General features: G+C 55.5%; 1 long non-coding RNA gene across 1 annotated transcript; it reads right to left on the reverse strand.

The window, feature by feature from the left end:
• Positions 1–11,198: 11,198 nt before the first annotated feature.
• Positions 11,199–17,546, reverse strand: LOC116808909 (uncharacterized). The gene is made up of 5 exons (XR_012058147.1): positions 16,266–17,546; positions 15,844–16,009; positions 12,081–14,540; positions 11,855–11,994; positions 11,199–11,381 (listed from the first exon to the last, which is right to left on the reverse strand). It is a non-coding gene; the product is annotated as an uncharacterized lncRNA (long non-coding RNA).
• Between the last annotated feature and the right edge of the window lie 753 nt (positions 17,547–18,299).

The following is an 18,299-nucleotide window of genomic DNA, read 5'->3' on the forward strand; positions in this document are numbered from 1 at the left end:
ACAGCAGTGTCCCCCTGTCCCACAGCAGTGTCCCCATGTCCCCCAGCAGTGTCCCCGTGTCCCACAGCAGTGTCCCCGTGTCCCACAGCAGTGTCCCTGTGTCCCACAGCAGTGTCCCCATGTCCCCCAGCAGTGTCCCTGTGTCCCCAGCAGTGTCCCCATTCCCGCAGCAGTGTCCCCATGTCCTCTAGCAGTGTCCCTGTGTCCTCTAGCAGTGTCCCCATGTCCCCAGCAGTGTCCCTGTGTCCCACAGCAGTGTCCCCATGTCCCCAGCAGTGTCCCTGTGTCCCCCAGCAGTGTCCCCGTGTCCCCAGCAGTGTCCCTGTGTCCCACAGCAGTGTCCCTGTGTCCCCCAGCAGTGTCCCTGTGTCCCACAGCAGTGTCCCTGTGCCCCCCAGCAGTGTCCCTGTGTCCCCCAGCAGTGTCCCCATGTCCCCCAGCAGTGTCCCCATGTCCCACAGCAGTGTCCCCATGTCCCACAGCAGTGTCCCCATATCCCCCAGCAGTGTCCCTGTGTCCCACAGCAGTGTCCCCATGTCCCACAGCAGTGTCCCCATGTCCCACAGCAGTGTCCCTGTGTCCCACAGCAGCTTCTGTGTCCCACAGCAGTGTCTGTGTCCCCCAGCAGTGTCCCCATGTCCCCCAGCAGTGTCCCTGTGTCCCACAGCAGTGTCCCCATGTCCCCAGCAGTGTCCCTGTGTCCCCCAGCAGTGTCCCTGTGTCCCACAGCAGTGTCCCCATGTCCCACAGCAGTGTCCCTGTGTCCCACAGCAGTGTCCCCATGTCCCACAGCAGTGTCTGTGTCCCCCAGCAGTGTCCCTGTGTCCCCAGCAGTGTCCCCATGTCCCACAGCAGTGTCCCCATGTCCCCAGCAGTGTCCCTGTGTCCCCCAGCAGTGTCCCTGTGTCCCCAGCAGTGTCCCCATGTCCCCAGCAGTGTCCCCGTATCCCCAGCAGTGTCCCTGTGTCCCACAGCAGTGTCCCCATGTCCCACAGCAGTGTCCCTGTGTCCCCAGCAGTGTCCCCATGTCCCCAGCAGTGTCCCTGTGTCCCCAGCAGTGTCCCCGTGTCCCACAGCAGTGTCCCCATGTCCCACAGCAGTGTCCCTGTGTCCCCCAGCAGTGTCCCTGTGTCCCCCAGCAGTGTCCCTGTGTCCCACAGCAGTGCCCTGTGTCCCACAGCAGTGTCTCCATGTCCCACAGCAGTGTCCCCATGTCCCCCAGCAGTGTCCCTGTGTCCTCTAGCAGTGTCCCCATGTCCCACAGCAGTGTCCCCATGTCCCCCAGCAGTGTCTGTGTCCCCCAGCAGTGTCCCCATGTCCCACAGCAGTGTCCCTGTGTCCCACAGCACTGTCCCTGTGTCCCCCAGCAGTGTCCCCATGTCCCCCAGCAGTGTCCCTGTGTCCCACAGCAGTGTCTGTGTCCCCCAGCAGTGTCCCCGTGTCCCCCAGCAGTGTCTGTGTCCCCCAGCAGTGTCCCCATGTCCCCAGCAGTGTCCCTGTGTCCCCCAGCAGTGTCCCTGTGTCCCACAGCAGTGTCCCCATGTCCCCATCAGTGTCCCCATGTCCCACAGCAGTGTCCCCATGTCCCACAGCAGTGTCCCTGTGCCCCACAGCAGTGTCCCTGTGTCCCACAGCAGTGTCCCCATGTCCCATGGCAGTGTCCCCATGTCCCCCAGCAGTGTCCCTGTGTCCCCCAGAAGTGTCCCTGTGCCCCACAGCAGTGTCCCTGTGTCCCCCAGCAGTGTCCCTGTGTCCCCCAGCAGTGTCCCTGTGTCCCACAGCAGTGTCTGTGTCCCCCAGCAGTGTCCCTGTGTCCCCCAGCAGTGTCCCCATGCCCCACAGCAGTGTCCCCGTGTCCCACAGCAGTGTCCCCATGTCCCACAGCAGTGTCCCCATGTCCCACAGCAGTGTCCCTGTGTCCCCCAGCAGTGTCCCTGTGTCCTCTAGCAGTGTCCCCGTGTCCTGCAGCAGTGTCCCTTTGCCCCACAGCAGTGTCCCTGTGTCCCACAGCAGTGTCCCTGTGTCCCCCAGCAGTGTCCCTGTGTCCCCCAGCAGTGTCCCTGTGTCCCCAGCAGTGTCCCCATGTCCCCCAGCAGTGTCCCCATGTCCCCCAGCAGTGTCCCCATGTCCCCCAGCAGTGTCCCCATGTCCCACAGCAGTGTCCCTGTGTCCCACAGCAGTGTCCCCGTGTCCCCCAGCAGTGTCCCCATGTCCCACAGCAGTGTCCCCATGTCCCACAGCAGTGTCCCCATGCCCCACAGCAGTGTCCCTGTGTCCCCAGCAGTGTCCCTGTGTCCCACAGCAGTGTCCCCATGTCCCCCAGCAGTGTCCCTGTGTCCCCCAGCAGTGTCCCCATGTCCCCAGCAGTGTCCCTGTGTCCTGCAGCAGGTGGATTTGTCCATCCCAGCGATGCACAGCAGGGTTTGCTGCCCTGGGGTGATCCCAGGTGGGCACTCCTGCTGCTGCTCCCTGCAGCTGGAGGTGGTGGCACAGCTGCTGAGGTGTGGGCCACCCTTGTGCCACCATGAAAGACTCTAATGCTCTGCAGGTATGAAAATTATTTATGATTTTCTTCCCCCAAATTCAAAAGCACTTCAGAGATTTTCAACTGCAAATCACAATCATATTAAAGACTGTTTTTCACCAGCACCTGCACAGGCTGGTTTGGAGCCTCACAGTGCCTCACCAACGGGCTGCCTGGGAGAAAGAACCCTTCAGTTTGGCATCTGCTGTACAGGAGTACAGTAAATATTGAAAGCCACCAGACTGAGGTTTCCAAAGGACTCTAAAGAGATTGATTTCTCCAAACCCCTGTGACTGCAAATGGGAATTTTGTGCCAGTCTCCTTTCAGCCAGCATTTCCCAGTGAGTCTAAACGTGGATCTGGGCTGTGCTAGAGGCAGTGGGGGCTCACAGCTCCCTGTTAGGTGCCGTGCCCAGATCCCTGTGCTCCCCAGTGCTGGCTGCAGCACATGGGCTGGGACAGGGACAGGCTGTTCTGCTCAGACACACCATGCTGGAGCTCCTCCTGTGGCACCGGGTGCCTCATTGTGTTTTCCCTCTTGGCTCCCTCCATGCATCCTCCATCTCCTCTTTTTGTCTGACTGAGGGTAAAATCTGGTGTCTCCAGCCAAACTCCCAAGTGCTGGATCTGGGATGAGGCTCATCCCTGGCTCGTGCTAGCAGGGTGTGCTTGGCAATAGGGATTAGAGACAGCCCTGGGGTCAGTCCCAGCTGGGATGAGCACTGGGGCAGAGCTGGGAGAAGGACCTGGGGGTGCTGGGGGTGCTGGGGGTGCTGGGGGTGGGAGCTGGACCTGCCCCAGCCCTGAACCCCCAGCCCAGGGCTGAGCCCACAGCAGGGCTGGGGGAATTCTGCCCCTGTGCTCAGGTGAGCCCCCAGCTGCAGAGCTGCCCCAGCCCTGTCCCAGCACAGGGAGGAGCTGGAGCTGCTGGAGCCAGGCCAGGAACTGGCACCCAGAGAAGCTGTGGCTGCCCCATTCCTGGAAGTATCCAAAGCCAAGCTGGACAGATTTGGAGCAGCCTGGGACAGTGGAAAATGTGCCTGCCCATGGCAGGGGATGGCACTGCATGGGCTTTGAGGTCTCTTCCACCCAGGCCATGCTCTGATTCCATGGTTCTATGACTGATAACTCTCAAGTTCACTGCCAGGAACAGTTTCTGTCCTCACAAGGACAGATCCAAATTCCTGTGTGACACCTCTTTAAAGAGAAGCTGGTTGAAGTGTCCCCCACAGGCAGGGTGTTCTTCCTTCTGCTCCTCACCTGCTGCTCGTGCTGGGACAGCCTGAGGAGCTCCCTGGCTCCTTCCTTGCCAGCAGTAACATCCAGCCCTGGGAAAACACCCCAGTGAAACACAGCACAAACTGTTTGGGACACGCAGGGATGTGACAAACCAGAATGGGAGGGAGATGCCAGCAGCAAATAGTCCTTTTGTAAACAGTCTCTTTCCATCTTTCTTGTTGGCTCCTTCAGGCCCTGCAAGGCCACCCTGAGCTCAGCCCAAAGCTTCTCCTCTGCAGGTGAACAATCCCAGCTGTGCCAGCCTTTCCTGCCAGCAGAGCTGCTCCATCCTCTGCTCATCCTGGAGCCTCCTCTGGCCTGGCTCCAGCAGCTCCAGCTCCTCCCTGTGCTGGGGCAGGGCTGGGGCAGCTCTGCAGGTGGAATTCTGCTCCTTCTCCTCCTCAGGTGCTGAAGCAGAATTCCTGTGGCCAGGACAGCAGGGCAGAAAGGAGATGCTGAATCTGTCGGGGCAAGGCCAGGGGCAGCTCCCTGTTCCTGCCAACCCCCGCTGCTGCTGTCCCAGGCTTGGGAATGTTTCCCCATCTCTGCCCTGGAGCACAGCAGAGGCTCTGCTGTGCCACGGAGGCAAAGCCTGGAACGAGGGCAGGGAGAGCTGGCCCCAAACCCTGCCAGGGAACGCTGACCCCAAACCCTGCCAGGGAGTGCTGACCCCAAACCCTGCCAGGGAGTGCTGACCCAAACCCTGCCAGGGAGCACTGCCCCCAAACCCTGCCAGGGAGTGCTGCCCCCAAACCCTGCCAGGGAGTGCTGCCCCCAAACCCTGCCAGGGAGCATCAGCTCTGCAGGAACAGGGGGCAGCGTGAAGAGGAGAATCATCATGATGTCAACGCAAATTTGGGCTGAAATGATGTGAGTGAAATCCCCAAAGATGCGATGCCAAGAATAATAAAACCAAGCAGAACAGCAGAAAGCCAAATTACAACAAATAACATGGGGGGAGGGCAGGGGGAGAGAAGAACTGATGGATCAGACAGAAGAAATGCAGGCAAGGGGCAGAGGCAAGCGGCATCAAACCAGGTGGTGCAAATCCCAAACCCAGCCAGTGTCCATGGAAAAATCTGCCAGCAGAGATGGTGGGTGATGTGGGGCAGGACTAGGCAGAGATGGAGCTGTGGGCATGGACAACAGGCTGGGAGTGACATCACAGCAAACAGGACTCAGGGGCAGGAGAAACTCACCTGAGGAGCAGCAGGGGAAGTGCAGAGCAAATGCAGCACATGCCAAGGATGGGAGGAGCGCTGGGGACTGGGACCTGGCTCCCTGCATGCCCTGGGCACTGGGAGTCACAGGACAGGGCTTGGGATGTGCTGTACCCAGGGGTGCCAAATACAGCCTCCACCTCCCTGCAGCCACATCCTCTGCAGGTGGGGAAACTGAGGCATTGGGAGGGCAGGTGTCAGAATCTGTGGGTATTGATGATCCCGAGATTGTAGAAAGTCTCTGTCTTTCTGCCCTGCTGCCAAAGAAGAAGCCATAATTGGTCTGTGCTGTTTCAAGGTTGTTTATTCTGTTTATCTCTAACATGTTCTGCTGCCCTGCCGCAGCTCTGTCCTGCAGGGCAGCGTGTGGGGCTCTGCCCTCAGTGGGATGTTACAAACATTAAATACCACAAACTACCTGTGCTGGATTTACAATAACGTGCCAATATCTGTCATCTACGTTGGACAGTGTGTCCCCAGCCTGAACCAACAGAAAAATGCCAACACCACAGTGAAACATGGAGGGCATGAAGAAGGAGAAAAAGGACAAGACACACCCAATTTCCTCCTCAATCCTGTAAGATTGAAAACTCTTTTCCATGGACAGAGATCACAGCCAGTGTCTCTGGGGGCTCTGTCCAGGGGGGTTCCTGACCCCTGCCAGGGTCCCAGGGCAGCCAGAGGGAAGCCCTGGATTCCCACAGGCAGGCAGCAGGACCCTCGGGTGTCTCCCCTGCTGTCCGGGGACATCTCCCTCCCTGTCCCTGCTGGGAGCAGTGCTCGGATGGATCCCACCGACACCAACAGTTTGGGAGGGAGGTCGGGCAGCAGCAGGAGGGGTGTGGGATCTGCCTTTCTCCTGGCTCCCAGGTGGAGATGATGGTTCAGCCAGGGATGGGCCCCACCCAAAACCTGCCCAAGCTCCCGCTGCATAGACAGCAAGAACTTGACGCTGTTTGTCACCTTGGAGAGGTGGCAGCAGCATGGCTGGTCCCACTCTAAGCCTAACTGCACTTGTCCCCAGCCCAGAGCCCAGCAGAGCTCCGGGGGAGCAGGAAAGCAGCTCCCAGAGCTGATTTACCCCTGCTCCACACCGTGCTGCTGCCCAGATCCCCTGGCCCAGAGCAGTGGAGGCAGCAGCGTGTGGCACCTGCAGGCACAGCCCCACGCTCAGCTCGGCTCGGCTGCCTCTGATCACCCTCCCTGCTGAAGGATTAACAGCAGCAATCTTGTTCCCAGCCACCCTCCAGATGATACAGCATAATAAGACATATAACAGCCCCTTGGAAAAGAGAAAGTTATAGTTCCCACAGCAACTGTAACTCAGTCATATTATACATCTATATATATATTAAGGCATAAATTTAACAACATATATTTTAATGCAAAATACCAGCGATGCACAAGGGGACAAATAACAGTGGTTGAGGGATCCATAACATTTGGCTTTCCCTGCTTTCCACTGATGGAATCTCACCAGGAGCAGCACAGTGAGGAACATGGATCCATCCCACTTGTGGCCCTCTTCCACCAGCTGCTCCTGGTTTTTTTGGCAGGGACAGGCACAGGGATAGGCACAGACAGCCCATCCCTGCACCTCTGGGCCACCCACGTGCACAGACATGGCACAGTGCACGGGAAAGGTGCACAGTGCACGATATATCCCATGGGATGGCACACAACGTGTGGCTATGGCAGGGATTTCTCCTGCTGCTCATCAGGCTGAATGCAGAATGAGATCCTTTCAACAGAGTTCTGGGGTTTTTATTTTTTCCAGCTATCAGCTGGAATTGTACAACAGGGATCTACTTCTCGATTACATTTTATGAAATGGCTCAAACCCGTGTTGTTTCAGCTCATTTTCCCAGGCAGCTCCTGGCCACCGGCAGCGAGGCGTGCACAGTGCTGGCCCTGCTCATGCTGGGCTGCTCCTCACAGCTGGAAAACCTTGGATGGCTCCTGCCAGCCTGGAGAACCTTGGCTGCTTCCTGCCTGTCCTTGCAAACATGGGTGCCCTGCTCTGTTCCTCACAAATGGGATGGGGTGCATCCTGCCATGGCATAGCTGCTTTCCCTCCCAGACACCCAATATCCATCCTGGAGGGAATGTATTCCCCATCCTGTGGCAAGAGGGGGCTTTAGTGCATGCTCTGAGGTGGCACAGCCATCCTCCTGAGGCAGGGGATGCTGAGGAGGTGGGAGCAGCTTCATTGGGGACCTCCCCATCATCCTGGGAGGATAAGGGATTTCAGGAATTGAAGCTGGGCTTCGGCTTTGTGCCTCACCAGCCCTGCTCTGTGGCCAGGGTGCTGGCCTTTACTCTGCTGGGCTGGAGCAGGGGTGGCTCTGCTGCTCCTGGGGGGCCTCTGGAGCAGAATAAAGGACATAAAATGCTCTGCTTGCAGCATTTTATGCTCATGTCTTAAGTTGACATGGCATTATATCATCTTGATATTGCAATGAGAGGGCTGAGCTGCGGCTGTGGTTACAGCTGATGCTGCCTGGCACGGTCTGGGCTCTGCTGGCTGCTGTGGCCCCTCTCCCATCTCCTCCCAGACAGGCAGAGCTGGGATCGTGGCAAGTCTGAACTGCAGTGCCTCGTAGAGAAATACATATATCTGTATGCATGTATGTGCAGTGCTTACAAAGCAATCCCAGCTAATCTCTCTATCCAGGCAGGGCTTTAGGATGTCCTTTCAGCAGGGATTTGTGGAGTTGGGTAGTTATTTTCTAAGAATGCATTACCCAGGGTTTCCGATGAATAATGTAGGTCCTTGTTCTGCAACTTACTTACAAATGTCGAACCTTAAACCACTGAGTCAATGGAGCTACTTGTGCACTTAAAGTTCGGCACAGGTTTAAGTGTGGCAGTAAATCAGGGCTGTGCTGCCTGCCCTGCTCCTGCTGGTTGGGGGTGCTGATGGAAATGGCGAAAGGGGTTCAAATTATGGAATGGTTTGCATTGAAAAGCACCTTGAAGATAATCTCATTCCACCCCCTGACATGGGCAGGGAAACCTCCCACTGTCCCAAACTGCTCCAAGCCCTGTCCAGCCTGGCCTTGGACACTTTCAGGGATCCAGGGGCAGCCACAGCTCACAAGGAAGAATTCCTTCCAATCATCTAATCTAAATTTCCCTTAAGTTTTAACCCATTCCCTCTTGTTCTGTCACTCCAGTTCCTGATGCAGATTCCCTCTCTGGCTTCCCTATAGCCCCTTCAGACTCTGGAAGATGCTGTGAGGTCTCCACACAACCTTCTCTTCTCCAGGCTGAACAGCCCCAGCTTTCTCAGCCTGTTTTTGAAAGGGGAGGTGTTCTAATCCTCTGATCATCCCCATCCTGGTGTCTCCTCTGGCCTGGCTCCAGCAGGTCCAGATCCTTCCTGTGCTGGGCCCAGGAAGGGCTAGGGCAGGGGTACTCTGCAGGTGGGGTCTCACATGCAGCGCTTACTTTCAGTCAGAAAAACAAAGGAGATGCTGATGCATGGGCCGAGCCAAGTGGGAAAACCTGATCAGACACCCGGTGTAGCAGGAGATGCTCCCTGTATGTGTTTGGGATTGCTCAGACTCAGCTGTAGGACCTTGCCCTTTGCTTTGTTGCTTTGAAGTTTGTGTGGTCCCATCTCTGGCATCCCTTCTCTCCATCCTGTGACTGCAGCTGACAGCTCCAACTCCACACCCAGCTCCTCATCACCACAGAAATCGCCCTGGGGAGTGTTCTGGACACGGAGACCAGCCCTGGTGGGGACAGCAACAAATCAAATGTGTGTGTGTGGCTCTGCCCGTGCCCTCAGCAGATCTGTGGCACAGCCCCACGTCCACACAACACCGGGCACACCCCAGAGCGCTGCTGGGCACGGGCTGTGCTTTGGAGTCCTGGGGGGTTTCATTTAAACCCCGCTGTGAGGGGAGGAAGGGGGGCAGTCCCTCAGTGCCAGAAGGGGATGGATGCAGGTTCTGAGCGCCCTTCCCGAGCAGAGGATGAGCTGAGGGTTTGCTGCTGTGGGAACAGGGCAGGGAAGTTGAGCACAGAGCTGGAGCTGGCACTGCCGGCTGCCAGGAGCTGTTCCCGGGACATGGGCACTGCTGCTGCTCTGCCACGCAGGAGATGGGGAAGGTTTTGGTGCCTGAGCAGAGCCCTTTGGAAAAGCGTGCAGGGATGAAATCCCACCTCTGCTCCCTGCCAAGCCCCAAGGTGAGGGTGCGCTGGCAGATGCTCCCTCCAGAGCACTTTGGCCGGTGCTGGAGAAGGGGATCGCTGGGCTCTCCCCACCGTGCCCGGATCCATTCCCACCCCTGGAGCTGCTCCCTGAGCGGGATCAATGGGAGGTGCAATAGATCTCCCTTGGATGTTCCTGGCTGTGTGCCCTCGGTGCCGGGGCTGCGGCTCTCCCAAGTTAGCGGCAGCAGGACGTGAAACCCTTCAGTCTTGCCAAGTACCTTTTTTACAAATTATTATTATTTTTGGCTCCTGCGTGTGCGCCAATGGGGCGGCACCGGCAGAGGAACCCTCCGCAGCGGAGGGACCCATCGGAGCACAGCCCACGGGCACACGGCAAAGACGGCCTTTCAGCAGAGATCTAATTAGCAGCTCTAATTAGCCTCGATTTCCTTGTCACCTGCAGCTCCTGCTCAGGCTGCGTTGCAGAGCTAAAGCATCAACGGGGATGTAAAGCAGGAGATCCCCGCCGGGGCAGCAGCCCGGGCTGGCACAGCCCTCCTTACCCTGTCCTTCCCGGGACAGGGACAGGACGGGCGCGGGGAGGGACAGCGAGAGATGGCAGCGCTGATTGAACTCCCCCCGAACCGCTCTGGCTGGCAGGGAACTCCTCCGAGGGGACCCGCGAGTCGTGGTAGAGTAGAAAAAATGAGGGCATGGGGTAGAGGGGCAATAAGGCGTAAAATCACAGCTGGGTAAAAGGAGAGAAAGCGTCTGCACGCTGGGAGCTCTGCTCTGCTTCTCCTTCCCTGACCAGTGATGCTCCCAACCCATCCCTCCTGGCACGGCTCCACACAAGAACCAAAGGCACGTCTTTGACTCAAACCTGTTGGGAAGTTGGGACAGGCAGGATGGTGTTTGGGATGCCCTATGGACCAGGCAGAGTGGGAGGAAGCAAAAGCGAGTTTGAAGCACAGAAAGCCACGGCTGTTCTGGGAATAGGGAGTCATAGACACGTCTGTGCCCCCTTGGAGAGGTGGGGAGGGCCTGGCAGCAGCACTGGGAGCTGCTGGCAAAACTCTTCCTCCCCCATGGCGCTCTCTGGAGAGACTTGTGCTTCCCATGATTGCTTGGACAAATTCTTGTGCATGAGCCAGCAGCTCTCCTCTTGTCTCTTGTAATTATTGTCCCAGCGTTCTCCTTGAGAGACACCATCTGCTACTCCTCCATCACCAGTCATCTCCCCATCTCCCGGGCGCAGCCCTTTCCCCGGAGAGCTGGGCTGATCGTGCTGATGGTGCAGCTCCATCAAAGGCAGCTGCTCCATCTCCTGATGCACCAGCCACGGGTTTGGGGGCTCTGCTGAGCCCCTGCCTCCCCCAGGACACACTGGCAGGGGCTGCTGTGGGCCCTGGGAGCTGTGACCCCTGAGCCCCCTCTCTCTGTGCTTGCACAGCTGCTGAGGCAGCCCCAGGAGCTGCTGGAAGTCAGGCAGAGGGTGCAAAATTCCCGGGAAGGCAGCAGGAACCGGCAGCCTGTGGTGGGCACATGGGGACCAGCGCAGGGCAGCTGGGGTGACACTGAGGTGACACTGAGGTGGCACTGAGGTGGCAGTGGGCGTGTTTGGGGCTGTTACAGCCAAAACAAGCATTTTCTGGGGCAGAAACAAGCTGCATTTCAGAGAGCTCTGGGGCTCCCAGGAGCAGCAGGGCCGGGCTCTGAGGCGAGGCAGTGGCACGGGGGAAGCGGCAGCGCTTGGCTGCACCGTGTGCCCGCTGCTATCAGTCTCCTGCTTTTAATCAACACCAAATGAGCATCCGGGGGCCTATTCTCTCACAGCAGCACACCAGAAACTTTCACTGAAGTCAACAGAAGTTACCCACACCCTTAGGCACAAGTCCGCGGTCCTGGGAAGTTGAGAGGGAGCTGTGATTAATGCCGAGTGTCGCAGGCTCGACCACAAGCCAGCGCCCGCCTCTTGGTATAATTCACAAGTAAATGTACATTTATATAAAAAATACAGTAAAACCATCACATTTTATTAGAGGAGGGCGCACGATAAATTTTTACGTCAAAGCTTCCAGCAGCCAGAGATGAAAAGCATCTTCAGGAAAATCAGTGCCATGGAGACAGGTTTGCATCCCGCCGTATCAGGTGGCTCGTTTGTATTTTTAAGGCATCTCATTAGGGCGTTAAATGATCTGTAAAAGGTAAAACCAGCATTTTTCTCAGTGGCTCTGGTGATGGCCAGGCTTCGAGCCCCCACAGAGCAGAGGGTGGTGGGCATGGGGTCCATTGAGCCCACTGAGGTTGTGCCCTCAGCCCCATGCCCAGCCTGTCCCCAGAGCCGGGCAAGAGCACTCATTTATTCATGCTGGCAGACCTCCTCCTAAATGCCCCAATAAAACCGACTTTCTCTCTGTTAACTGAAATTATTGTCTACAAAAATATGTGTGCACCTCCTCCAGGATTGACCCAAAACGGAGCAGTGTGCTGACATTCCTGCGCCTCGGATGAGCCAGGGCCAGGCTCCTCCAGCCAGCGTGCCCCTGGCTTTGCGCTGGCACGAAGAGCCAAAATCCCTGCGGGCACTGTGAGCCCTCGGGGCTGGGAAATCCTGCTCCTGGCTGCAGCTCCTGTGCTCCCCCAGCCCTGCTGGCCCCTCTTTCCTCACCGCCAGCCCGTGGCTCCCCCCTGGCAGCGTCTGCTCGTCCATCTGCGAGGCTCCGGCATGGGCTCCGAGCTGCCCTTCTGCTCCAGCTCCTGCTCTTCCCTCCCAAATCCCACACCACGGCACTGTGAGGCAATGCAATGCTGCAAAGGAATGATTTTTAGAGATGACCAAGCACTCACAACCAGAAATTCTTACATTGCTCCTAGGCCAGAAATAAAAGCTGCACCTGAAGTTGTGGAAGTGTTCCAGCACAGCAGCTCGGGTTTCAAACTGCTGCAGAGCTGGCGAGGAGGGTCCCAGCTTTTACAAGCATGAGAGAAGAAATAAAATGGTCGGGACAGTGAGAAATGAGTGATTTTGCAGACATTTGTCCCTTCCCTTGGCGGAGTTTCAAGGACATCTGGCACCACTTGGATGGGAGCGGCTCAGCGAGTTCAGCCGCTCTGGGGAGGAGCTGGGGGACCTTCCACAGGAAGATGGGGCTGTGCCTGCAGCAGGGATCAGCCTTGGATCTAGGAAACCCTTTGCAATGAGCCCCCAAAACTCCTGTGCACCCCAGTCCAAAGCTGCTCCATTCCCAGCAACCTAGGGGCCAGGAGAGGGCTGGGGAGGGACCAGCCTGCAGAGCTCAGTGATGGCTCTGCCTTCCTCCCCAGCTCCCAGCAGCATGAGGGAAATTCCCTGGAAGCTTCCAGTCCCTTCTTTCCTCAGAAGATTGGGTTTCACCAGTGAGCAGCTCTGAATGTACCTAATGGGAGCCTCCTGAACACAGCCTAGGCTGGCTGTAAAATAAAGGTGTGCTTTGTTTCACATGCATTATCCTCTCTAAAACATGAGTAATTCACAAAAAATCATCCCCACCCCTGCACAAGGACTTGTAGGATTTCTGAAGTGCTCAGTATTTTTTATGAAGTGTTTCTAACCTTTTTTTTTGGTGAAGAAAAGCTTGACAGGGGAGCAGCTTACCTGCTCATAAATTAGTAGGCAAATTAAAGAGGTTGTACAGCTTTTTTTTTTTTTTGCTTTTTTTTTTTTTTTAATTTCACTACATTTAACCCAGCCCACGCTTCTAAAATATTTGGGGGTGGTAGTGCTGCAGTGATGCTCCAGAAGGGGAACTTCAGGCTGAGCAGCACCTGGTTGTGCCCAACTGGGCTCCATCACTTGGACCCTTGTTTTTCCAACAAGGAAAGAAGCAGTGCTGCTGCTGAAGTGCTGAGTGAGGAAGCCCAGGAGCTTGTAAAAGGGTAGGATCACTGCCTCTGTGGCCTGGATCCTATATTTTTCCAGTGGCTTTTGTTCCAGACTCCATGACTTTCAGCCAGGCCAGGAGCAGCCTTTGCCCTCTGAAGCACAGTTGGTGCTGCCCGTTGCAAACACTATTAACCAGCATTTTAGCCTCTCATTAAAAAGGAGGAGGAGGCTGGGAAAGGGAACCTCAATTAAGCGAGGTGAAAGTTAAAACATCAAGAAAAGCTTTTAATTGAAGCACAGCCCTGCAGGGAAATGCAAAGTCGCTTGTTTGGCAGCCTTACAGATGGTGGGAATGTCACACTTTGGAGAAAGGAGAGGGAGCTGGGGTGGCCAGGAGCTTTGCAGAAGTAGGACGTGTGCAGAGGGATGAGAGGGAAGGGAGAAGCGCTGCTGCCTGTGGCTGGCACAGCCTGGCTCCCAGGGCTGGCCCACCCCTGGCACCTCCCCTCCTTTGGGCACAGCAGCATTCCTTGGAGCCACCCACCCCAGCCAGCACCCAGGGAACCCCACATACCCCTCTGAGTGTGAGCAGCTCTCCAGGCTATGGGAAGAGACTTTAACTCAAAGTGTTAGGGGAAAATACAGTTTTCTGTTAATCACATCCCGTGTGGCAGCCCCAGCCAGTTTGTTGTGCCTGCCTAGGTGCTGCCTTGGCACCAGGGACCTGAGGGAGCAGGACCCTGCAGCTTTTCTCTCCCCTATTTTCATTTGACTTTCTTCTTCTCTCTCCTCTCCTTTTACCCAGTTCTAGCTGCATTTTGTTGCTGCCCTGTCCCTGAGGGATATCCTGAGTAAGAGGTGACACATCCAGCAGTGGTGTTTTCCACAGAAATATCTTCCCTGTCTTTATGACCAGGAGGAACAATCAAAGGAAGATTTAAGTCCCCCCTACACATCCTTAGAGAAACCACCCCAAAAGCTCCTTCCCTTTTCAGATGGCGTGGGAATAACTTTGCTGGATTTTGGCGAGTTCAGATTTTTGCTCACCAGGTTTCACCTCAGATCATTCCTGGTGGGCTCTCAGCTTTCACTCCCTGACATCCCAGATCCCTGACTGCTGCTCCCAGGAGATGTCACCCTCTGCAGGAGGAGAGTCCCTCAAGGAGTGTGAGGAATGGCACAAACCCAGCTTAATCAGTCTCGAGAACATAAATACTTGCAGAGGGAAGAGTTATGGCCGTGAAGGTCCTGCAGCTCTGCAGCTTCCCTGAGGTTTTATCTCAGCTCTGGATTAGTGGGAAGAATCAGCTGCCACTCCAGTGAGAATGATGCTTCTCTGAAAGGCGTCTCACAACAAGGAGGTTGAAATCCTGGAGCTGCTGGAATGGAGGGGGTGTTCCCTTTGGCTGTGCTGATGCCCAGGGCTGAGTTCTCAATCATATCCTGGAGAAGTGGTCTGCAGGCAGGAAGAAAACCAGGCTGCTGCACCCATCTGAGAACCATAAGATCAGAGAAGAATTAGGAAGACTAACACTGACCTCACAGAAATCTCAGGGCAGGCTGGGAGCCAATCCAATGCCACATTAGTGGCAAGTCAAATTTTAAGTAATATTTTCCCCTAAAAGTCTTTTCTAGGTTTTGTGCTCATCAAATCAAAGGAGCAAACTCCAGATCTGACCAAAACTAACCAGTCTGGCCTAGATCTCCTGCTCTGGCTGGTACACACAGCGAGATGCTGAGGAACAGCCTCCTCCTCCCTTTGGGGACTTAACAGCAACAATGATTCAGTGAGTAAATTGAAACAAGGAATAAACTCAGAAACTTCAGCACTTGTTGGCTGATCACAGAGAAAATGAAGAGAAGAACTCAGTGCCTGAATTATTTGTGATGAGTTAATTACGCTGGAAAAGGATGATGGAAGACAGAACAGCAGTCAAAATTCTCTGCCTTTTCCCACCTACACAGTTTTCTCAGATCCACTCAAAATTAATATGGAGTTCAATATCAGACCCTCTCAAGAGCTGGGTGAGTCTGAGCCTGAGCATTTTTTGATGTACTACTCTGTCCAGTAGCACCGTTGCCTTGGTTTTTTGGATGTCTCTGAGATGTAAATGGGAAGTGAAAGGCTGATAACCCAACCCCTGCTTCTGCAGTGGAGGTGACAGCCCGCCCTGGATGACCCCAAACACTGCAAGACAGGACAGAGCGCTCCCCTCGTTAGACCAGCCTAGAAATAATGCTGTCACAGAAAACCAGAAAGCAAAGAGCAAAGCCCAGGAGGTGGTGGGAGGGGAAGATGAGGCACAAAAAGGGGCATTTGGGGCTGGGAGATGTGAGGCCAAGAGGAGCATATCCCACCAGGACTGAGCTTGGTGACCCTCCCCCAGCCCTGGGCAGATCCATGCTCAGCCCCTCAGGACTGGCACTGGGGGAAGGCTCTTCCCAGCTACCTGCAGGATTTACACAGCTCTAATTTTCCACCCTGCTAAAAATTGCACATCTCCTAGGAAAGCTGCTTTCCCAACAGACTTCCCACAGAATCCTGCACATCCCAGGGGGCTGCAGAGCACCCAGCAAGCTCTGTGTGTAGGCTCAAATAAATCCAGAAGCACATGGGGTATTCCCAATGGGAAGTGCATTACCTACTCTGGTACACACAGCAGCTACAGCAGCGATGAAAACCCTGCTGAGACCAGCAAACCTTTAATTAATGTCAATTTTGCAGAAAATAGTGGATGTCCAAAATGACCCTGTGACGAATTGAGACGCGCTCTTGCTCTGTTTTCTTTAATCACGTGCATCAGGATTTATGGAGACAGCCAGGCTATTTTCTGAGCTTTAGGGGGCTCATTTTATTACAAATCCATGGATTTTTATGCATTTGGTAATGGATTTCTGATGGAATTCTGAAACTGGAGAAAAGCCACTAGCAGGGACTCTTTGGGGCATCACTCTCGGCACCTAAAGAAGGAAAAAAAATAGAGAGGGAAAAACTTAATGAAAATATATATTTGTATAAACAATCAATGAAGATCGTGTTTGTGTGTTAAACAACCACCTTGAAATTGGTCTGTCTCAAAGGACTGAGCAATTGCAGACTACCTTAGCATGAATGATTTATGACATTCATGAACTTGGCAACTACATCAGTTTTCCTAAACCTGGCAGCAAACACCACCTGCATATTAAGTGAAGATTTATGATTTATAAAACTCACCTCATTATGCAGAGGAACACGAATTGTCTTATGTGTGCAGTCTATAACTCCTGGGACAGATGAAAAGGCAGCTATGACACACAATTTATGTGTTCTTGCTGCTGAGGTGGTGAGGGAAAAGCAGGGAGAATAACTCGGGCTTTGAGCTGGGTGCCTTCAAAGCTGTCCACGTCCCTCTCCCCCCAGGATGATGCAGTGGCTAAAATTGCCTGTTCTCTTGGAGGAATAAAAAAAACCAAATCACTTGCAAAGATTAATGTGGAGGTCATTTGAATCAATACTGGAAATGATGCCCTCCCTCCAAAACACACCAGGATTGGAAGCAACTGAGGGGCCTCTGTGGAAATCACACACTTGGTGCTGAGCTCACCACTCGTATTTTTCCCCACCTTGTCCTTTCCTGATCCTCTTCACCCAAGGACACAGGTTCCTGGCTTCAAGGAGTGGAGACTTTTGGTCTGGAAGAGGCCAAACTGTGGCTCAGGTTAGGGATGGAGCTCACAGCCCCCAGCAAGGAGTGAAGCAACCACATGAGCCCTGGGTACAGCTGGATTCCCTCTCTGCGGGTCAGGCGAGCATTTGAAAGACTGCAAAACACACAGGGCTGATGGATTGATAAACGAGTGACATGATCCAAGGAGAAAACACCTCAGGGCAGTATTTACCCCAATCTACTGCATGAGTTTGAGTGAATCGTGGTTTGCGTGTCCTTGTTTCTTCATTTGCTCTAACAATACACCCAGGCAGCAGAACAATACACCCAGGGCAGTGCTGTGGGGGGCCCTCAGGGGGCCCTGGAGCTCTCTGGAGAGTGCTGAGAGCAGGAAAATCCCAGTCCAGGGCTTCCCCTGCATGCCCAGGGCACCAGAGAACACGGACACCTCCTCTTTGGCTGGCTTGAGTAGGGCTCCCACAGGCTGCACAGGGGTGCCTGTGCTGTCCCTAGGCTCATGCAGGGGCTGGGTCCCCACAGAGACATCACTGCTTGGGGCCAACCTCGGGCTGCTCCTGGACATGGCGGGGTGTCACAGGCACAAGGGGTGCAGCCAGGCCATCGGGCTGTCACCCAGCATGGCCATCAGGCTGTCACCCAGCATGGCCATCAGGTTGTCACCCAGCAGGTCCATCAGGCTGTCACCCAGCAGGGCCAACAGGCTGTGACCCAGCAGGTCCATCGGGCTGTCACCCAGCATGGCCAACAGGCTGTCACCAGCAGGTCCATCAGGCTGTGACCCAGCAGTCCATCAGATTGTCACCCAGCATGGCCAACAGGCTGTGACCCAGCAGTCCATTGGGCTGTCACCCAGCATGGCCACCGGGCTATCACCCAGCATGGCTAACAGGTTGTCACCCAGCAGTGCCATCAGGTTGTCACCCAGCAGGGCCATCAGGCTGTGACCCAACAGTCCATCGGGCTGTCACCCAGCATGGCCAACAGGCTGTGACCCAGCAGTCCATTGGGCTGTCACCCAGCATGGCCATCAGGCTGTCACCACCAGGTCCATCAGGCTGTCACCCAGCATGGCCAACAGGCTGTGACCCAGCAGTCCATTGGGCTGTCACCCAGCAGGTCCATCGGGCTGTCACCCAGCAGTCCATCGGGTTGTCACCCAGCAGGTCCATCAGGCTGTCACCCAGCAGTCCATCAGGCTGTCACCAGCAGTCCATCAGGCTGTCACCAGCAGTGCAGCCTCATGTGGGGTGTGACCCTGGCACGAAGCTCCTTCCCCACAGCCCCACAGGAGCCAGCTCCTGCTGAGGGACAGACATGGGAGCAGCAGCTCGGACACGGCCCCTGAGCTGTCCCTCAGCCCTGCAGCCACTTGCTAATGACACCCAGGGGCTTTGGCTTCTCCTGCAGGAGAGAAACATATGTGAGGCCTTTGCGTTATAGATGGGTAACGTGATGAGTGGCTTTCGCAGTTACGGAATGGATATGGCATGTACGCTCAGTGAAGTTCCGCTGCTGTACAGCCGCGTTCCCGCAGTTCGCTGTTTAACACTGCCCTCCCTCACGGACACCGCGGTGTGAGG

Source organism: Taeniopygia guttata, chromosome 13, assembly GCF_048771995.1.
Source record: "Taeniopygia guttata chromosome 13, bTaeGut7.mat, whole genome shotgun sequence".
Classification (NCBI taxonomy): Eukaryota; Metazoa; Chordata; class Aves; order Passeriformes; family Estrildidae; genus Taeniopygia; species Taeniopygia guttata.